This window comes from Ictidomys tridecemlineatus, chromosome 13 (genome assembly GCF_052094955.1).
Source record: "Ictidomys tridecemlineatus isolate mIctTri1 chromosome 13, mIctTri1.hap1, whole genome shotgun sequence".
Lineage (NCBI taxonomy): Eukaryota > Metazoa > Chordata > Mammalia > Rodentia > Sciuridae > Ictidomys > Ictidomys tridecemlineatus.
In genome coordinates, this window is record NC_135489.1 from 52,225,194 (window position 1) to 52,247,420 (window position 22,227).

General features: G+C 33.7%; 1 protein-coding gene across 8 annotated transcripts in view; it reads right to left on the reverse strand.

Annotated features, from left to right (window-relative positions):
* The window catches only part of Dlgap1 (DLG associated protein 1), an 878,199-nt gene that overhangs the window by 750,122 nt on the left and 105,850 nt on the right, over positions 1-22,227 (reverse strand). For all 8 annotated transcript variants that reach the window (XM_040274808.2, XM_078030334.1, XM_078030332.1 and 5 more), the window contains exon 2: positions 12,540-12,698. The gene's annotated coding sequence lies outside the window, so the exon portion shown is untranslated. The remainder of the gene's footprint in view (positions 1-12,539; positions 12,699-22,227) is intronic.

Here is a 22,227-nt window from a genome sequence, read left to right on the forward strand (position 1 = left end):
CTCTCTCTCTCTCTCTCTCTCTCTCTCTCTCTCTGTTTCACACACACACACACACACACACACACACAAACATACACACACACAACAAACAAACAAACAAAACTTAAAAATACAGATAGCCTCTCTCACTGTCCTCTCCCTATCTTTTATCTTTGTGGGAAATCATTACTGATGCCAGACTTTCCTGACATTATTAATTTCTTTCTTATTCTCTGATCAGATTGGGTAAAATTTGTCAATTTTATTACTCTTATCCAAGAACATCCTTTTAGTTTTATTTTCTTCATAGCTTTTCGATTTCTATTTCATTCCGTCCTTGATTTATACTAATTATTTCTTGTTTCTTGTTATTTGGATTCTTGATATACAGATCCTTTAGGGACGTGTTTAGACCTTTGATTTGGCATATTTCTTCTTTTCTAATATAAACATTTCATGCCAAAAAAAGCCTTTAATAATTGCTGAGCTGCATTTTACCCATCTTGGTCTGTCATGATTTCATTTTCAATTTATTTGAAATCCTTCTTAATTTTTCTTGGGATTTATTTTTTTAAACATGGACTATCTACAAATATGTCATTTGATCTCTAAAAGAGCAGCCAAATATCAAGATAGTTTTTTAAAAATTAAATTCTAGATTAATTCCTTTGTGGTCAAAGATGACACTGCCTGATTTCACTCCTCTTAAATTATTGAGATTTGCCTTAGAGCCCAGCACCTGGTCCCTTCTGAAGGGTGTTCTGGGTGTGTATTTTCTGTTATTTGGAGAAGCTTTCAAGCAAATCATTTAGATAATAGCTTTGTTCATGTCTTCTATACCCCTATCAGTTTTCAGTAACTAGGAGTGGAGTTCGGAAATTCCCAACTGTAGTCATAGATTTGCTTATTTCTCCTTGCTGTACTCTGAGTTTGGCCATCTTGGGAGGTAAGGTTCCGTCACTAGCTGCAAACACACCTGACACTGCTGTGTCTTTCTGAGAAACTGACCTCTACCATTATAAAATATTTCTATTCTCCCTCCTGTGCTCCTTGTGCTAAGATCTACTGTACCTGACATTCATAAAGCCATGCTAGCTTGCTTTTGATAGGTGCATGGGTGGTATACCATTATCCATCTTCTTACTTTTAGTACCTTGCCTCCATGTGTCACAGGGCACATTCTCCATCTCTCCACTCACATACCCCACATCCCATCCACAGGTTTTCTGCACGTCAGTGATTGAACACTTGGCGCTCAGTGGCTCAAGACACAAACTTAGTCAACATCTCCATAACTCCCCTCATCCATTGAGAGCATCTTAATTATTCTTCAGAAAATATTCAAAACTCATTTCTCCATATCCACAGTACAAACCTAAAAGAAGTCAAAATCTTTACCACTTTAAAGCTCCTGGCCCATCTCTAGCCCCCACTCCCTTCCCACCTCCCTGCCATCTCCTGCACAGCACCTCAGGGGATCTTATCATATATCCCACTGGTCACATGCCCCCACCCTCCAGTGTCTCCCCACTGCATCCAGACCCACATGCAGACTCCTTCCTGTGGCCTGGAAGGCCCTCTATCCTAAGTGCCTTGATTTCCTCTTTCCTAACTCCACAAGGAACACCAAGCTCTGGTTCCCCTTTTCCGTTCCTTGATTCTATTAAACTCTTTCCCATGTAGGGCCTCAGCTCTGGCTTCTGCCTAGAAAAAATTCCCCTTGATATTTTCCATTGTTTAGCATTTCAAGGGAGACCTCATGCAGGCAAAAGTGTTCTTCACTAATTTATCCTTTCAACAAATGTTTGTTCAACGCACACTAGATGCCTAACACTGTGCTCCATGCTGAGGATAAAATGACAAGCCTAAAGCTTACAATCTAACAGGCAGGACCAACAGCATTCCATGAAAGTGCACCATGCACTGAAAGAAATCCTATAAAGAAAATGAGCATCACTCCATACACAGCCACACCCAAACTGAAATTGACTGAGGTTATAAGTAAAGACTTTGCTCAGGAGGAGTTCTTTGACCATGATCTGAAGGGGGAGTAGGAGTTAACCAGCACATTATAAATTATGAATTCAGTGGAGAGAAAAAGCACATTAATTGAAATTTTAGTTCATATATATGCATTGCTAACCAGATAAGTTATGACAGTTTTGATTAGACACATCATGATTAGTAATTAGCTATAACCACTCTCAATTTGGCACAATCTTGTCATATATCTAAAGGTAAAATTATGGGTTATTCCTTCAACAGAGAGGAATGATATTTTGTGCACTGTAAGATAGGAGAATTAAGAAAAGAATAATAACAAGTTTTCATGTAAACTTCTGGTTCCTGACTTGTATAAAAAAAAAAATCTTTTAATGACAATAGAGAATATTTTACTTTTCCCAAACTGCATTTCCTTAGCCAAATATAACAACACAATTCAATGCTTCTTTTAATGTGGACTTAAACATTCAGGCAGAATCAACCAATATAAAATACAGGGATATCCATACACTTCACACTTTTTTCCCCCTGGGGGCTTGTCATAGCAAATGGCCTGAGTTGGAAGTAGAGCTAGTGATCTAGTAGAAGTGTGGTATCACTTGATCTATGCCACCAAATTGACCAAAGTGAGGTTTTACATTCATGCTCCTGTTTCCTTCTGGTCTCCCAGCTGGGCTGAAATCACTTGTTTTCCTCATCTATTATTTTTTTTTCTGCTTAACCAAATCCTATTTATTTTTTTAAAAAAAATTGAGCTTAAAACTTAACTCTTTTTCCTCAGCTCTTCTCATCTTCAAAATTTATCCATCACCAAATTCTGATCATCTAAGCCATATATGACTCTACTATCCTATATAACTATTTTACAAGCGAATCAGTGGCTGACTACAACAAGCATTTATTTAGTGCACAATTCTGCTGAGACTTCATCTGCTCTGGGTTAATTTCATTGACCCCAAGGAGGTTAGCTCATGTATTGGAAGTGAGTTTGAGGCTCAGTCAGGTCAGGCAGGAGATGCTGGTCCTGGGTGATGGGTGGCCTCACTACCAGGCGTGGCAGCTGGCTGGTGCATGGGCCATATACTTCCTGTTATCTAGTTGGTTGTCCTATGCTTCCTCCCATGGATACTCCACAATAAAAGAAGCAAAATGGCAAGCTCCGTTATGAAAGTGCTTTTCAAGACTTTGCTGAAACCACTGTTGTGAACACCCCATTGTCCAGTGCAACTCACTGTTGGACAGAAAGATCTGCAACATCACCACCAACACAGAGAGGGAAGGAATCTGTGGTCATTTTTACAATGGACCTCATCCTTAGAAGAAGTTAAAATAAAGAAACATTTTCTTTGACTCCCCATATCAGTGCCACCCATTTATAAAAGACAATTAAAACACATTTCTGACTGAATACATAAATGAAGAGGTGGATGAAAGACCCCCACTTCCATTCATATGGCATCTTGATCTCTGTGACAATAAGTTTCACTTGTTATTTTTCATGGTAGATTTTAACACCATTTGCATCAAGTCAATCCAAAGAAATGGGCTAACTCTTGTTCTTGTTTGGCTCTCTACTGACAGGTTTTGACCACAAAACCTATGAATTACCTTGAATTTCCAGAAGTCTGGTTCTATAGAAGCATCTCCCTATTGCTACAGCAAACTGGCATCCTTCAGCTCTAACGATGGCTGGAATATTTCTGACCCCCGTGTGCAAAAAGATTTATAAAAGGATTCGAGTCTGAGTTTAGGGATGGCCCAAGAGTCTTTGATGGCCTCATCTGATATCAATGAACCTCAAATTACATTCTACTTAGGGAACAATGTAGGAATATGTAGGACTAGAAAATAGAAAAAAAACTGAAGTTTCCTATTTTCCTGGGGTGGAGGGGGAAAGAGGTTTTGAAATAACAATGATTATAATCACTAATACCATTCCTCACTTTTGGAACCATCTTTGTCTGCATATTATCTTAAGAATGTTTTAAAATAGAAGATATATATTTTATATAACTATTTAAGAAATATATACATAATCCTTTGAGTTTTGACTGTAAATAAATTATAGGAACGATGGTTATGAAAATACATCCTAATAAGTCTCCAAGTTTTGGGGGAGAAAAAAAATCAAAGATACAATGGAGAAAGCCATGAGGAATTTACAAAACCTCACTAGTGTTTACATTTGCCTTTTAATCTGTGAGGCCATTTGAACATTCATTTTGTGAAGTTATGTATCATTTTATGCAATATACATACAGAGACTGACACTATGTAACACAATTTGTCAGTTCTCTATGTATTGCAGACCTACAGGAAAGTACTATAAAGCAGTCAGCAGTTAATTCATCAAAATAATAATAACTTATAAAACTGTTATCCCAATAGCAGCAAATTTCTTATTGGAGAGACTTTCCAGAACAGAAACAGAGAGATTTATGTGATTGGTTTCAAAGGCATCCCAAGGAAAGAGCAGTAACAATGGACTGAATGGCAATGTTAGGATGAAGCTGATTATATCCCAATGTACCTTTCATAGTACTCATCCACTGAACTAGACAAAGATCAAGGATCACCCTTAGAACTCAAGCAATGAACTCAGTGCTTTTTGCACAATAAAAGTAATTGAAGACATAATTTAATAGTTCAAAAAACTAAGCAGCTTCATCATATTTGTGACCCTATGTATTTGTAGTTCCCTTCCACAAATTCAACCAACCACAGGTTGAAAATACATGAAAAAAAATTGTGTCTATAATAACATAAATTTTTTATTTCCATTCTTCCCTAAACAACACACTATAAGAACTATTTACACAGCATTTGCATTGGGTTAGGCATTCTAAGTAAAATAGAGATGACTTAATATATATGGATTGTGGAAGTTTCATGTAAATACCATGCCATTTTATATAAGCAATTTGAACATCCAAAAATTTTGATATCACTGTGGGTCCTGGAACCAATTCCTCATGGATCCCAAGGAATGACTGTACACTCAACTTTAGAGTATAAGGAAAGAGAAGTAAAATTACATCCTGCTTAAGTCCTTAAGTATTAAACATTCTAAAATTTCAGGTGCACAGTGTAGTTTAAAGCAGGCAATTAGCAATAGAAATGTTATGGTGATTGCAAAAGTGTAAACTCCATTGGACTTTTGAATTAAAAATTCTATCATCAATTTATTACATTCAGGTACTTAGAGTGTGCATATTAAATATAAACCATGAATCACTTGTGGCATTTTTATGGCTTAGAAGTATAACTACTCATTGGTTTCTATTATCGTTTAGGGCACAAATTATATACCAAAAAAAAAATAAGCTTACAATTTATCACATAAAAAGCACTGAAGCAAACCTTAAATGCCAACTTGCCCATAATTACCACTAACACATCCTAACATAGTAATACAGGAGCTGACAGTACCTTATTGATCACAACCCTTTCTCAAGAGTTGTGCCGCCCATTGGCACAGAAGGGGCTTCTGTACACACCAAATAACTCCACTCTAAGTGCAGCTTATTGGGCTGTGAGTGAATAACGGAACCAATGAGATATTTCGAGAAAACTAATATGTTCTGCCAAAAGGAATGCAGTCAGCTAATCTAGAAAAATCTCAAATTATATTTTGGGGTTCATTGTGTCGTAGAAGAAACAAGTGTGTAAGAAACACATCAGGAGGTAGAAGGATGGAGTGGAAGTAGATTCACAGAAAGAAGGAAAGAGGAGAGGCCATGAGGCCCATACAGACTGTCAAAGAGACCATGGCAACCTGTAGACCAGGCGGATCCCCTGGGATACACTTACATAAAACATTCCTCTGATGTCGTTCCAGCAGATACCCTTCACCAAAGCTAGCTTGAAAGGGATTCTGCTTCTCATAACAAAACAATCCTGTAACATCTAGTTTTCCTTCATGTAAGGGGCTGAGTCAATGGATAATTCAAAGCCTAATAAATAATATGTACTCTATGTTATTATAGTTTAATATAAATACCATATGAATATATATTGAACACAAGGGCTTAAATGAATAAAACCTGGCTAAATTACTGTTGTAGATGCCTATTTGACTATTTCTCTCTCCCAGTAGAGTGTAAACTCCTTGAGGGTAAGATCCAATCTAATTCACATTAGCATCTAAAAGAACAAATGTAGGAGTTTGATATTTGGTAAACGGAGGGGCTGAGTTACCTATATTTGTATTTTGAAATATTATAGTTCATATCCTTAAAAAGATTTTAAGAACAAATTACACATGTATGATATTTTATAAAGAAATACTTCTGCTCCTGTACTCCACAAGTATTGTACATCCTAGTAAGTTGTATATCAGGAACTAATGTTCATCCTGATTAATAAGAAAAATTATCAGTTGGTCCAAATAAGAAAAAATAAATATACACATACAATGAGAGTCCCCTCATCAACATCATTGGGTACATTACTGGAAGTACTAGAGTACTTGAGTAAAATCATTATTCTTTCTTATACTGGAAACATCTTAATTTACTTATTTTAAACTTTTACAGCTAAAATGAAAATCTATTTTGAAGCTATATTTTACAATGTTTTTTTTAACAGTATACTGAATCAGTGGTTCTTCTCCCCCTTACTGTCTCAACATTTCCCTTTGCTACTGTCTCAATAATATATATATATATATATATATATATATATATATATATATATATATAAAATCTGAAACACCATCGTATTTTAAAACAGTTGAAAACTATAAGGTTTTTAATCTCTGCTGAATTACCTAAGATAATAATGGATATTAGGTAGAAACTAATCTTTTCATTGAGCGTGTAGCATCTACTACAAAATCACTCAGTCTCAAGTCTCACAGACTTTTGAGTATTTTGTGAAACTTTCCATTTATTTTCCATTGTTAAGGAAATTCATTTTTAAATTATGATAAATAAATTCTGGAAAAAAAACTTTTTAAAAAAATTTGTAAAGGATTCTGAAGTGTGGCCAGGAGCGCTTTTATCAAGTAAAAGGTAAGGTCCATAAAGGTAATAATGTTTTGTGAGTTTTGCTTACTCATACAGTTGTAGCATCCAGAAAACCGCTGAGCACACAGCATGTGTCCAATGAATCCTTCCTGAATGAATAAATTAATCATAGGATGTATCAACAGATGGAAAATAAAAAAGTATTTTACTATCGATTATAGCAGTGGCTTGTTAAATGACTCTGGGTATGTACCGAATTGTTTTGTCCTTCAGTCATCCGTATTCTAAATATTAAGTGCCTACTAGTCTCAAGAACCGAGGTTGGGAGCAAGGATACCACTCTAGTAGATGGGAGACGGTTCCCTCTAGGAGTTCCCAAGGAAATTAGAAACTGATGATCATACATTCTTCAACATGACAAGATGGTAAGTAGGAGAGGAATTGAATTTAACAAAGGTGTTAAATAAACTTGGAGTTCACTGTTTCTTAACTGAGAAGGATAATTTTGTATTCAATTATGGAAACAGGCTATTTCCGCTATGTAGTCATCCATGAATCATTTCATAGGCTATCAAGACACTGATTAAGACATTAAAAGGGTCATTTAATAGACGTAAATAGCCTAATATTGGTAATAGAGCTTCAAAAATGTCTTACTTGGTCATGTATTAAGATTTCCCTTCCAAACTACTTACTATAAATGCTTTATAATTTATCACTGAGACTATGTATCAAATTGAGGAAGACAGAATAGTTATTAAACACACTGCAGATTGATGATTATAATACATCAAAAAGGTATGTCAAGAGCTGGGGTTGTGGCTCAGTGATAGAGCATTTGCTTAGCATGTGTGAGGGCCCTGGGTTTGATTCTCAGCACCACATATAAATAAATAAAATAAAGGTCCATTGACAACTAAAAAAATATTTTTAAAAAAGTATGTCAAGTGCAAAAGAACTCTGACTTTGGGCTTAGACAAAACTAGGTTTTGATTCTAACCCCATAAAATACTAACTAGTCTACATTACCAAGTCAGGACTATGTCTTCAGCTACACCTGTGAACTTTCTGCTGGTGTCAAAAAAGTGGAGTTCATCCAGCCAAACTGTTGTGTCTTATCGATTCTCTATATTTCCTGTTCCTCCATCATAATGAACTCACTACAGCTCCCAATTGTATTACAAAATATATGTAATTATAATTGACTTCATCAGAACTACTAAAATTACAGTATCATTATTATTCCTTGATCAAAATTTTCTGACATTAATGCCAGGAAATTCTAAATCTTCAAGATTCAATAACTCTTCATGGATTTCATGGCTAATAAAATTACAATACTGATGTCAATACCTATCATTTACTGGGATGGCTCAAGTTCTGCCAATGAGTGTTGCACAAATCCTTTCCCACTAAAGAGTAGGAAACATGAGGCGTTGACCAAGGAAATGACAATAAATGTGATGTTAAATCTACTGAAAATGCTTAACTTTGAAATTCTTTAATTAAAAAGGTTTTAAAACACTTATACACTTAGGCTTTTAACATTCTTATTTATAGTAAATGTTTCCATCACTGGTAAGAGCAATACTTATATGCACCATTCTTGCAGAACTTTCAAGTTCAAAAACATTTCCACAAATGTCATCTCATTTAATTTCCACAAATAAATGAGGTATTAATATTTTTTAAGGGAAAAGAAAAACATCAAACTTCAAGAGGCCTAGAATGTGAATTGCCTAAAATCACCATTAGAAACATAGCCCACCAACCTTCAGTCCAATGATCTTTCTTTTACATAAAAGTTTCATTTTAGGGTGAATATGAAAAAAGTGGAAGAGATGTGTGCACCACGTTATTATTTGCTTGATGACAATCCCTATTTTTTATCATGATGAATTTTTACTGCCAGATTTCTAAAGCATCTAAATAGATCTCTTCATAAATCTGCCAAGAAGAGCACTAAACATTTTGCTATTACTAGAGAAAATTGATTTTTTTTTCAAATAATATAAAAGGAAAATTCACTAGGCCATAATCTTCTAACAATAATATTATAGAAGTGAATATAAGTAAGAGATTACATATGAATGACTTTTTAAAGAGAAGCCTCTAGAATGTTTTAAATAATTCAAGTTTTGATGTTAAGAACCTCTAACAATGCTTTGCAACTATAATCTAGCTAATTTCATACATCTATGAAATTTTATGTTTTCATGTCAATTCACACCAAGAATTATGAATGACCACAATTATCCATATATTTCCAGAATGAAAACACATAAATAAGGAAAATATGCCTAAAGGAAAAATATTAGTTTTCTTAATAAAGGATAAAGAAGACTAAGGAACTATTAGACTAAGGGACTAATAATGTCTCATACACTTTGAAAAAGGAAAATGATCTTAACTAACCTGTTAGTCTTTAAAGTCTTCCTAACATATCTTAAATGAATAAGACTATCAGTGAATCTTATAACAATAAACACCACAAAATGACCAGATTTGACCCAATCAAAGAGCATAATATTTAAGAAGACCTTAAATTTTCATTAACCACTAATATGAATACCAAATATTTAGAGTCCTTCAAAATATCAGATGAGTAGAATTTTTTCTCCAAGGAAAACTTATAGTCTTAAAACTAAATAATTTTCTTCCAATAAAAGCAGTTTTTAATTTTCTGCAGATGGTCTAAAGTTACTCATTGCCCACACTGAAAGAGTTTATGATCTACTTATTTGCAAATGCTTCCATTAAACAATTTAATTATGAAATTCCTGTCAAAAATCTAGCTTAGCTAAAATTACATATTGAAAATTTATTTGTAGGCAAATGAAAAATATATAGTTATGTGTAAGATTTCTAGATATATCTTGACCAATTTTACTATTTTTATTCCTGCTTACACATATAATTAATTTATTTTAAAACATTGGAAGTAAACCAACAAAAATGAAGAACGGGGAGAAATATAAAATTTGATTTTGTCTGCAACAATTCATTGAGATCATTTTCATTAACCCTGGTACACAACTCTGCATAAGCAATATCAGACCCTAGTAGGAGGGATAGAGCCAAATTTTTGGTTTCCTAAAATTAATTTATTATTTTGAATCCAGTACTATACTACAGTAACTATAAACAGAATCATAGTTGGCATTAATCAGAGTTTAGATTATGAAGTCATTCCGTCTTAAGAATTGAAAACCACAGAGATAAGGCCAAGTACAGAGTTAGAAAAGTCAGATGGAATGGGTAGTGAACAGTGGTAGATCTTAATTTCCTAGTATTTATTTTATGACTTTATAAATTCAATAGTTGGTTCACTAGTTTAAAGTTCTTAATAAGGGTGAAACTGAAAACTCTGCTATTAAGAATCATCAGAGTTTAAAACAACTTAAAATGAAATTTGTATAATTTCACTTGGAAAGGATGAAGTCAAGATAGATTTAGAAGCAGCTATGCTTGAAGTAATTTGGTGATATCACAAGGTGTAATTTTTGTTTATAGTAAATATGCTGTATTGGGGTACAAAATGATAACAATGTACCATGTTTTCAAAAAGTGTTCTGACATTTTTAATATATTAATATTTTATTTAAAATTCCATTTTAAATGTTTTATTTAAATTATGATCTAAATAGATCTCTTAGTAAATCTGCCAAGAAGAGCACTAAGCATTTTGCTATTACTAGAGAAAATTGATTTTTTCAAAGAATATAAAAGGAAAATTCACCAGGTCACAATCTTCTAACAATCATATTACAGAAGTGAACGTAAGTAGATTACATGTGAATGACTTTTTTAAAGAAAAGCCTCTACGATGTTATAAACAAAGTTTAAACAACTTTAACAATCATATCACAGATAAAGAATGTATTTAAGAAAAATAAATATAACAATAATGATAGTAGTAATATTAGTCATAGTTAACATGGATTGAATACTTCTGTGTCATGCACTGTGTATTTTATCATTTAATCTTCACAATAATTCTAAGTATTCTACTATTCCCATCTCAGAGATACAGATATTTAGAAAAATTAAGTAATTTATTCAATATTAAGATGCTAGCAAGTGACATATTTGAGGTGATAAAATTTAAAATAAAATAATCATTAGGATATGATACAGGTGGGATTTACAAACACAAAATCTACTCTTGAAAAATATAGTAATATTTTCCCACCTGTGGTTGGCTATGTGAGATTATGAAAAATTGTTGAGAACAGTTGGAGAATTTACAGATGAGAAATTTGAAATCTCATAGAGAAAAATCATATCAAAATCAAGGTCATAATGAGCCTAAGAAAGCCCTTATAAATATTTGTACAAATGTCTAGCATGATAATACCATTTATTGAACATTTATTATGTGTCAATACAGTGTCCATCACCCTTTATAAAAATTCAGTCTTTGAATTTTTCCCACTACCCCCCAGGAATCAGGACAAATTGTGGCAGAGTCAGGATTTAAACTGGAAAAAACAGTTTGTCCCCAGAGCCCATATTCTCGGCCACTATGCTATGACTAGGGGCATTTGTACATTTTCAGCCTCCTCAGATTCCAGTTCCAGACCCTACTCACCAGAAATTTTGGGGGATAGCTCTTCCTTACATGACCCTCAAAATATTCTAAAAGTTGCTAGAGACAGGATGAATACACATCTCAGAAGACATAGTACTCCATCTACATACTTGTTCTTCTGATTTGTGTCTCTTACTGGCTCAGGTCTTGAGTCTTAGATCTTTGAGATGCAAAATGACTTGTATGTTTGAGAAGGGAAACCTTTGGATGATCTTTATTTCTCAACAACTGTCCGCCCAAGATAGTTTCTTGTCATGGCCCAAGCAGCTGTGCTTATCTCTTAGCTTCTATTCTCAGGAAACCCCTGGTATATGCTTCTGAGAGATGCCAAATCATGTTCGCTCATCTTCTTCCCCCCAAAAACCCCTTGCAGTAACTACTCCTATTATGCCATCTGATTCAACTTTATTGTCTTCTCTGGATGGAAATTTTGTTTTGATAATAAGCTCTTACTGAAATTATGGCAATTTAGTATACTGGAAGAGGAAATTTTGAGGCTGAGGCAATGATATGCAAAAGTAAACTTAAATGCACTAACATTATACACTTGTAAAGCAAGCTCAGCTTAGGAAAAATTTGCATATAGATAATCACAATAGGTACATTTTCATCATAACCAACTTCAAGGAGATAGTGTCTCCATTTTACAGTTATTGATTTTATAGTGGTAAAACAACACAGATTTTTTAGCAATTACAGGTTTTATAAGCTATATTACAGTCACTACAAGAAGAATTCTTGCCATGAAATTATACCAACACTTAATTTTAAATCTCTGTACTTTTCAAAAGTAATAAAAATATCTTCAAATACATCACCATTATGCTTGGCTAATAAACAACTCAATGTACTACTGCCTTTCTCTGATAGTCTATTTCCCTCCTCCCCAGTATGGTTATTTAATTAATATAACTTTCCAAATTATAAGAAATATTTCAGAACAGTTCATGACATTGAATATCATGCACAAACGGTAAACATATTTTTAAAACTCTTACCAGTCTTAGTGAGACAAGTGCAGTTCACTTTGCAAGAATTCCATTAATCTTGGCTTATCTGAGCAAATTGGATATATGATGGTCCTTTCAAAGAAGTGTCCCAGGAAAAGTCTAAGTGATAATCACTTGAAGGGGCTCAAGAGTACTATTCACAATTTGCTAAAATAGAGAAGGGGACAAAAAAAAGAATGCAGATCTGTTAATAGAGCTTCATAGTTATATTATCAATATTACTTGTTTAACCACATAAATAGCAGTCTTAGTCTTATTTCTTAACAAGTGAGTGAGTTTATATGTTAATTAAAAAATAAATAAATACAAGTAGTTTCAAAATCCCAAGTGAATGCCTGAAACCTCAGAGAGTACTGAACCCTAAATGTGCTATCTTCTTTACATAATTTAAGTAATAAATGTGCCTACAGTAGGAGATTAGCAATAACAATAAAATATAACAAGTATTAAAATACACTGTGATAAAATGGCCAGCATCACTAAACTTGCACTTTGGAGTTACTATTAATTAAAATAAGATGAATGCAGGCACTATAATATCAGACAGTTTATCTGATAACCAGAATGGCTATCCAGTGACTAACATGTAGGTAGCATACACAGCATGGATACTCTGAACAAGGAAATAATTCATAAACCCTACAGAATGGAGCAAGACAGCTTTAGATTTTAGATTTCGGCATGCTATTTAGAATAGTGTACACAATATAAATGCATGAATTATTCATTTCTAGAAGTTTCCATTTAATATTTTTAGGCTATGGTTGGCTGAACATAGGTAGCGTAAACCACAGAAAGTGAAACTACAAGTAAGCAAGTACAAATGTGTATTAAATTTTTTTAACAAAATGATAGGGTCTTTGAGTCAGAGGGTGAGGCTTAACGTCATTAGCCAGTCATCTACTTGGCTTCTTTGGGCAACCTATGTATGCCTTCTGAGAAAGGCACTGAAATGAAGAAATGTTACCATAAATCAAGGACCACACACACAATCCTCAATAAAGAGTAGTTATTTTATCTGTTCCCTCATTTTTCTGTTCTTGGTTAAAAATTATGAAGGTAGACAAAAGATCATTTATTGATTACACAGAATAAAACATTGGGTTGGTACATTTTAGAAATTATTTCAATTAACTCTCAGGTGAAATGCCACCATTTCTGGTTTACAAATCAGGAAATTGAGAATTTTCCAAAGTCAGACAACAAAAAAATAGTGGAGCTGGATCTTCAGTCATGTCTGTCTAATTTTCAAAGTTCATGCTACTTCTGGCCTCTTTCATATTTGAGGTAAATTTAATAATCAATTGCTTAATTTATACACACACATCAAAAAAATTCTGCTGTGATATAAAAGGATTGTATTTTAACATCAGGAAAAAATAAAGACATAAACTAATATTGAATGTCCAACTAAATGCAAAAATAGATGCACAAAAGTGGAAATAACAAAGACAAAAGTAGAAATTAATGACTAAAAAGTCAGAAAACAGTAACTCAACATAATCAATACCCTATGTTTTTAAGAACATTAACAAATAAACAAACCATCAATAGACTTGACCAAGAAAATATGAGATAAAGCAAAAATATAGAAATAAAAAAATTAGAAGAATTAACTATTTTTAAAAAATGACATAAAATGATAAAGAAATACTCCATAGAAATCTATGCATATGAGTTTTAAAAACAAGATAAAAAGGACAATTTCTCAGGGAAATACAATTTTTTAAAAAAATGACATTGCTGATAAAAAGTTTACAGAGATCACTTTCCACACAAAAAATAATTAAACACTGATAGTGTAATAATTGAAATTTATAAATCATTTAAAGACAAATAGCCCTGACCCTCTAAAAACTGTTCTAAAACATTAGAAAAGAGAAAAAATATGTGTTTATTTTTCTTGAGCTGGTAAAATGTTGATAACTAACCTAAATTATTTTGTTTAAAAATAAAGAAATCTACAAACCAATATTTTCTGTTATTATCAATGAAATGCAAAGAAATATAAGAAAACAGTATAACCTCACATTAAGAAAATAATGTGTGGCTTAGTGGTAGACTGGCTTAGTATGCACAAGCCTTGGGTTAGATCCACAGCACCAAAATAAGAAAATGATATCCACAATCTAGTGGGATTTATTATAAAAATTCCAGGTTGGTTTATAGCAGGAAATCTATTAACACCATACACAATATTCACTCATCATATAAAAAAAAATTACATACTATGTATGTATGAATACATAACAAATCCCATCAATATGTACATTATAATGTACCAATAAAAAAACACCTGAGAAACTAAAAGTAATGAACACTTTCTTAGTAAGATTATATATATAAATATAATATATATATATATATATTCATCAATCTTAAAATCAGTGTCTTACTTTATTAGAAAACATTAGAAGCATTTCTATTCAGATCAGGAATAGGAGGGGAATGCTCAATATCTCCATTATTATTCATCATTATATTGAAAGTACTAGCAAATACAATGAAGTAAAATAAGTCAATTAAAGATATTAGAATTGGTAAGTAAGATAAAACTCTGTCTACTCAGAGATGATATGATTTTAGAAATCACTAACACTGTTACCTCAAATGATAAAATAATTTAGTAAGACAACAGAACATAAAGTTAATATTCAAAAACTGATAGCTTTTATGAACATTGCATTATAAATAAATAACCACACTAAAGGGTTTGGGAAGAACACACTAACCTATGTAATTTTCAGAGACAGTATTGGTATGGCATATTCCAAGACTAAAGACAAGAAAAACTATAAACACACAGCTGAAGATCTGTTTATCAGAAGGGTAAGAAATTTTAAATGTGAGATTTTTTTTCAGATATATTTCAGGATTGGGCAAATGATTAAATGTACAGATGATGATGACAGCAAGTGTTCTCAATGTTAAAAAGTTAAGCTTTAAATAATAAAAGGGAATTGGCTAGAAAGAAGCCCAGGATGCTGAAATAGAATAGGATATATCTGTGTGAACTCAGAGTTTAGTGTTTGTGTGTGTGTGTTCGTGTATACACAAAATGATAAAAAACAGGTTAAGATATATATTTATATGTGTATGTATTCACACATATTTCCTAGCTCTGCCAGGTTAGTGAAGACATAGAACCAATGGAAAAAGAGCAATGGATATTACTGGAACATAGATTGTGGCTTCCAAAGACCTTCTTCAGTAAAAAGAATCAAAATTCCTAGACAATTAGCTGATTTCTACAATGGAGCAGGGGTGAGCAAGGGGGAAAAAACACACACACACATAGCAAGATGAGCCTGCAAGATCTTGTGGTGCCAAAGAGGAAGCAAGTGATGAAAATTTAATGGATATCATGGGGGGACAAAGGAAACAAGCTAAAGGAGCCGAATCTGTAATAATGTGAGCAACAAACTAAATAATAATGATGAAATTTATCTCATGGAAAAAAAATCAATATCCTTAAGTCTATACTACAAATAAACAAGAACGAGACAACCCATCCTTACAATAGAATTCAAACTAATAGAGAATGAATGATAGAAACAGAACGTCATAATCTCAAATACACAATGGTCCCAGCTACTCAGTAGGCTGAGGCAGGAAGATGGCAAGGCCAAACTGGGCAAACTTGCAAGACCCTGTCTCAAAAAATAAGTTATTAAAAAGGGCAGGAGCTCTATCTCAGCGACAGAGCACCTGCTTAATATGTGCAAGTTCCTGGATTCAACCCCCAGTACGACATCAAAAAAAAAAAAAAAAGGTAATAACTGTTTAGAGGCAAGAATTATTGATGGAGGTTAAAATTAGCAGGTGAAAGTACAAAATAGGACATTGGCATAATCCCAAACTGTCTCCCCATAAGATTAACTACCAGGGAGAAAAATGAAAAATGCATTGTAGATGAGACTGATATGCTGCACCTCACTCAGGTAAGCAAACTTTGCATTCCTGAGAATGAGACCTATCAACATCAATTTCCAGGTACATTGCACTGAGGCCACACCAGAGACTCTGTGGTATTCAGGCCAAACAACGAATAACCTGAATTCATAATGAGAAAGAAAAATCAGACAAACCCAAATCAAGGGGCATCCTCCAAAGCGACTGGTCAGCAGTCTTCAAAATTGTCAGGACTGTGAAAGTCAAAGTCTAAGGAGGTTCTCTGCCTCAGAAGAGACTAAAGACCCATGACAAATAAATACGATATATGATTCCTGATTTGATCCTAAGCCAGAAAAACAAAATTTATAGCATAATTGGCAAAATTTAAAGGCAGTTTATAGATTGGATCAATATTGATTTCATGATTTTATAATTATACCACAGTCTTTTAAGCTGTCCATATTTGGTAAAGCTATGTAATGAGATGGTGGAAATTCTGTAATATTTTTGAAGATTTTTTTTAAGTCTCAACTTATTTCAAAATGATTATTTCAAAACATTGTAAAAATATCTAGAAAAAGAACAACAAACTCAATTCAAAGAATATAAATGAAAGGTGGGAATAAAAATACGTGTAGAAATAAGAGTTCAAAGAAAATACACAATGGAGAAAGCCAACTATTCCATAAGTTGCTTCTATAACTTAATAAGACTGACAGAAAAGTAACACTAAACAATACTACACAAAAATGAGGGAATCTGTTGTCAACAAAAATATGTTTAAAAAAATTGTATGCCAGCATCATGGAACAGAACAAAGTCAATCAACACACCCACATACACATATACATGATTTGTGACAAAGTTGTCACTGGACATTGGGTATTTTCAATAAGTGGTGTTAGACACATTGAAAATCTGTGTGGAAAAAAGTGGACCATTTCCTGTTACTATCTCTAAACATAAAAATAAATGTCAGATGGATTGTATATTAACATGAAAGTTAAAACAAGATAGCTTCTAAGAAACAGTGGCCTAAAGCACTAAGGACAGTTACAGCCAGAGTTGGAAAATATAGAGAGAAGAAGGAGAATTTCTGTGTGACAAGTATAAGTTGGTTCGATCACTTTATATGATTATTTCACTAAATATAAACATGCAGGGGCTAGGATCAACAATTCTACTTTTTGACTCATAAAACAATGAGGCAAATGTTTAACAATAGAATTGGTTAATAAACTTTAGCCCACGCACATCCAAAAACACAATGAGATGGTCATATCACACCTGTTAGGATGGCTATTGTCAAAAAGTCAAAAGATAACAGGGGTTGGCAAAAGAACCCATGTACACTATTGGTGGGAATGTAAACTGGTCCTTGACAAGTTTAAAGTAGGACTATCATATGATCTAGCAATCCTACTTCTCAAGAAATATCCAAAGAAATAAAATCACTATCTTGCAGAACTCTGCATGTCCGTGATCATTTAGCATTATTCACAATAGGCAAGATATGAAATTAACTTGCATGCCTTTCAATGGTTGAATAAAGAACATGTGAATAATGAATGTGAATATTATTCAGCTTTTTAAAAAGAATGTGAATATTGTTCAGCTTTTTAAAAAGAGGAAACCTTGCTAGTTACAGCAACATGCATGAACTTGGAGGATATTATACTAAGTGGAATAAGCCAGGTCAGAAAGAAAAACAGTGTATTATCTCTATGACACTTGGAATCTAAAAAAAAATACTCAAACTCATAGAAGCAAGAAAGGAGAATGGCTGGTGGGTTAGGTGGTTGAGATGGGGATGAGAGATGCTGATCAATGGATACAAATAAAAGAATAAAAAAAACTATTATGTCCTGGTATATTTCTAAAATTTACTGTTCTACAGACACAAAAAACAAACTACTATTATATACAATATCGATCAACAATACAGAGATAAAAATGAGTAAAAAATCTCAAGAGAATACAGCATATTATTTCATTTATAAAAATTCCATTGTACAGTTCCATTTTTGTCACTGATTTATAGTGAAAATACTAATTTATAGTGGGGGAAAAAACACCTCATTTGCAGTGAAAATGTTCCAGCTGTGTAGAGAATGTACTTATCATTCTGTTCACCAACGTTCCCAAGTAGGTGAGGTAATACTGTGCAGATGCACAATAGTTTATAGATCCAGGAACCAAACGGAGGTGCTGCCATAGGACTAGTTGGATAATCGTATTTCCCCTAGAACTTCACAAAATTTCATAGCATGGCATTCTTGTCTGTGATACTGCAGAGGTCCTCTTTTGACCTTTGTTCTAATCTGTTGAACAATAAATAAAGTTTTCCAGTTCTACCAAATTTAACTCTCCTGCTGCCACTACCAATTTTTCAAATTGGAGATTTGATTGAATTACTGAAGCATTATTAGAATCCAGGTAGCAGCATGTTAATATTTTACAAATTAAAGATCTCCTGGAAACTTTGGAATGCACATAAGCTGCTCTTGCAGAAATAGTGACCGATGAAATCACAGTTCCAACATATTCTAACAGGAGCATACTCAACTATCCATTTCTTTAGGAGCTTAGTAAAAAAAAAAAAATGGAGAGGGTCACAAAAGTAACCTTCAGAGAGTACAAAGGTTATATCAGCTCATAATTGGTAGGAAACACTACCTTATCAGATAATCACCAATTCTGCTTTTATTATTCTCTGCCTGTGTCGTAATCACCTTAGACAGGGATATTAAGGAAGAATTACATAAACCTTTCTTCAACCAATTGTTAGCTGGTTTGCTGTAGATTAAACACTGCCACGGGCTTGCAGTGGCTGGCAACTCACACTGTGGAAAATGTCACCGGGCCCTGCTACCTCACTAGCTGTGCTCCACAGAGCAGAAAATTAAGCTTGACATATTTGGGGGAGGAGTTTTTTGGTTTGTAAGAATCTGTAAAAATAGCCACACTTATATATTCCAGGGTTGCATTTGTAAGTTCTTAATAGCTCTGAGATAAACAATTTAATTTTATTACACACACTAAAATCTTAGATCATTGTGACACAAAGTCTAGCTAATGTTTCCTTGGATGAATAGATTTCTGTTTCTAATTTTAAAAAGATACATATGTAGCACAATAAAATATTTCTGAATCTATGGCACTTGAAAATAAAATCAGCATCTATAACCAAGCTTTCTGCTTCAGTTTATTCTGATTTCTCTTGAATAAAAATAAGTCTGAATAGCTAATCATTCATCAAAGTATTAGAGTTTCATAATGAATAAATTAGATTTGTTGTATAAATGTGGTGCTACAAATGGAATCATTAATCTAAATAATCTGAGGCACAAATTCTTTTCATACATTTTGTTTCAACTATGCTAAAATTTAAAATGAATAATCTTCCTTTAGTAAGAAGATTGCTTAGGCATATTTGAAATATTTAAATGCATTTTTTTTCTCTTTGTTATAAGCAACATGTAGTTTTGCCATAAAAATCGTACCTGTCAGACTGTTCTGTCACAATTCACAAACCTGGAATAAAACTATGAGGTACAGAAATGTTCTACAGAATAAGATGGTTACAGAAAAATATTCATGGTAACATAGTTCAGGAGAAAGTTCCTGTAGCTTTGGAAATAACATCAGATTATTATTTGAATTACTCAAAGACCATTATCAACTTCATCAAAAGAAGGAAATGTCTCCCTATCTTCACTCAGCCAGATGTCTTTCTTACCTGACTTTGTTGTATCATGAAACCTAAAAGATAAGAATCAATTGTATGGGCTTCTAGATTCTATCTGCAATACCACAGGTCCTTTATATTATATATGCCCAGAACTCCTGCTTTCAGGGACACATTCTCCCAAATCTCCCCCTTGCCTTACGTTCTTGGCCTTCGTGTTTGTACAAAGTTAGAATTCTCGATGCAGTCTTTTTCTAACCATGGCTTGAAAAGGCAACCTTCTGCCTTCTTGAAGTCCTATCGATCAAGTTAATAACATTTACTTAGCACCTGCTCAATGAATGTCACTGTCCTGCTAGCTACACAGGCTACAGACACACAAAGGATATTCAGTGTCTTTCCTTTAACAAAAATAAATGTCCCATGATCCTGGCTTGTTTGTTTATCAAATAGTCTCTGATACCACATATTTCCTTCATCTCCTAGTATCAAACAACCTCTTATCCACTTACCCACACCTGACATCCTGTCCACAAACAGCTCCATTTCAGTTAAGGGAAGCTGACAGTCCTGTACCCTCAACAACCATCACCCAAAACTCTGTATTCGCTGTTGCCTGAGAAGTTTAAAACATACTTCACAACTAGTATTTCATGCAAACCATGACTTGAGTTTCTCGACCAGGGATTTTTCTGCAAATGTTATCTCCATTACTTTTGTACATGGGATGTACATTTCTGGGGAGAAGGGACCATTTGGGACTTTTTGAGCATTCAGCAAGATTGCGGTTATGACAGACATGTGCTTGCATGACAGAGGTTTCTCAGTCTCTTAAGTCTTCAGGGCAGAACTGCTTATTAAAAGGCGGTAATTGAGTACCGTGATCAAACGCAAAAAAGTTGAGAACACAGGCAACAATTCTGACTCTCAGCAAACTCTTCTGTTTTAAATGACCTAACACAAATCAGGACTCTAGCAGGGAAATACGAATCACCACACACACACACCGAAGCTGCTTCTGTTTGTCCCCTGCCTTCCCATCACTCATCAGCTTATCTCATGTTTGCTTTGCTTTGTTTTATCTTTCTCTTCCTTTCCTTCTAGGTCCCAGGAGACAGGTTGGCTTAATAAAGGCTTCCTACTGAGCAGGGAGTCACTACTCCTTGAAGATCACCTACCCCAAGCTGACATGTTTTCAATGACCTGACCTAGCTACATCTGTTCAGCCAAGTTTATTACTAGCAACTTTGAGATGAGCCTCATATCAAGCAAAACAACCATAATACAGGCGCCTTTCAGTCCCCAAAAGGCTGCAACCTACATTTGATTGGCAGTTTGAAGGCCTGGCTTTCTCCATCACAAGATAATTTCATCCTCCTTACAAAAGGCTCTCTGTGGCCTTTTGAATTTTGTTTATTTATTTTTTCCAATGAGCAAATTTGGCTCAGAGAAAAATGTATTATCAGATAAAGAATGAAAGGTATTTTGTGTTCTAAAAAAATGTGGAAATTGAATCTATATAAATCATTATATATGTGTATAGTATAGAGACAGATATACAGATACAGATATATACATATGTTGTCTATATAATGTATGTAATTATATTCTAATATACAATACATGCAATTATTCTTCACACATAATATGTGGATCTGTATATTTTATATAATAAATGTTTAAATATGAATATTTTCCCCATTCTTTTGCTCAAGATATTTTTTGTCCTGAAGTTTAGTGTTGGGATCATCAGTGTTTAAGATTATTAGCCCATATCAACTTTAAGCCCCATTGAAGTTACAAATTTTCTGTTCCTTTGGCAAACAAATTAATAGATAAACATGAGAGTTCAAATTTATAATTGCTAGGTTGCTGCTATTTACTATAAGTTTCATCCTAAAGATGAAGTAGGTTTTGTGGTCAGATATATACAAGTGAATGAGACTTTCTGGCTGAGATATAAACAGCAGCATCCTGAAATGGCTGTTGTCATGCTAGCACAGTTGACTGGTGTGGGACTCTGTGACAGCACCAGAGTACTGCCCCTTACTGCCATGGATCAAGACGAACTCTGCACTTTCATATCTATAAAGC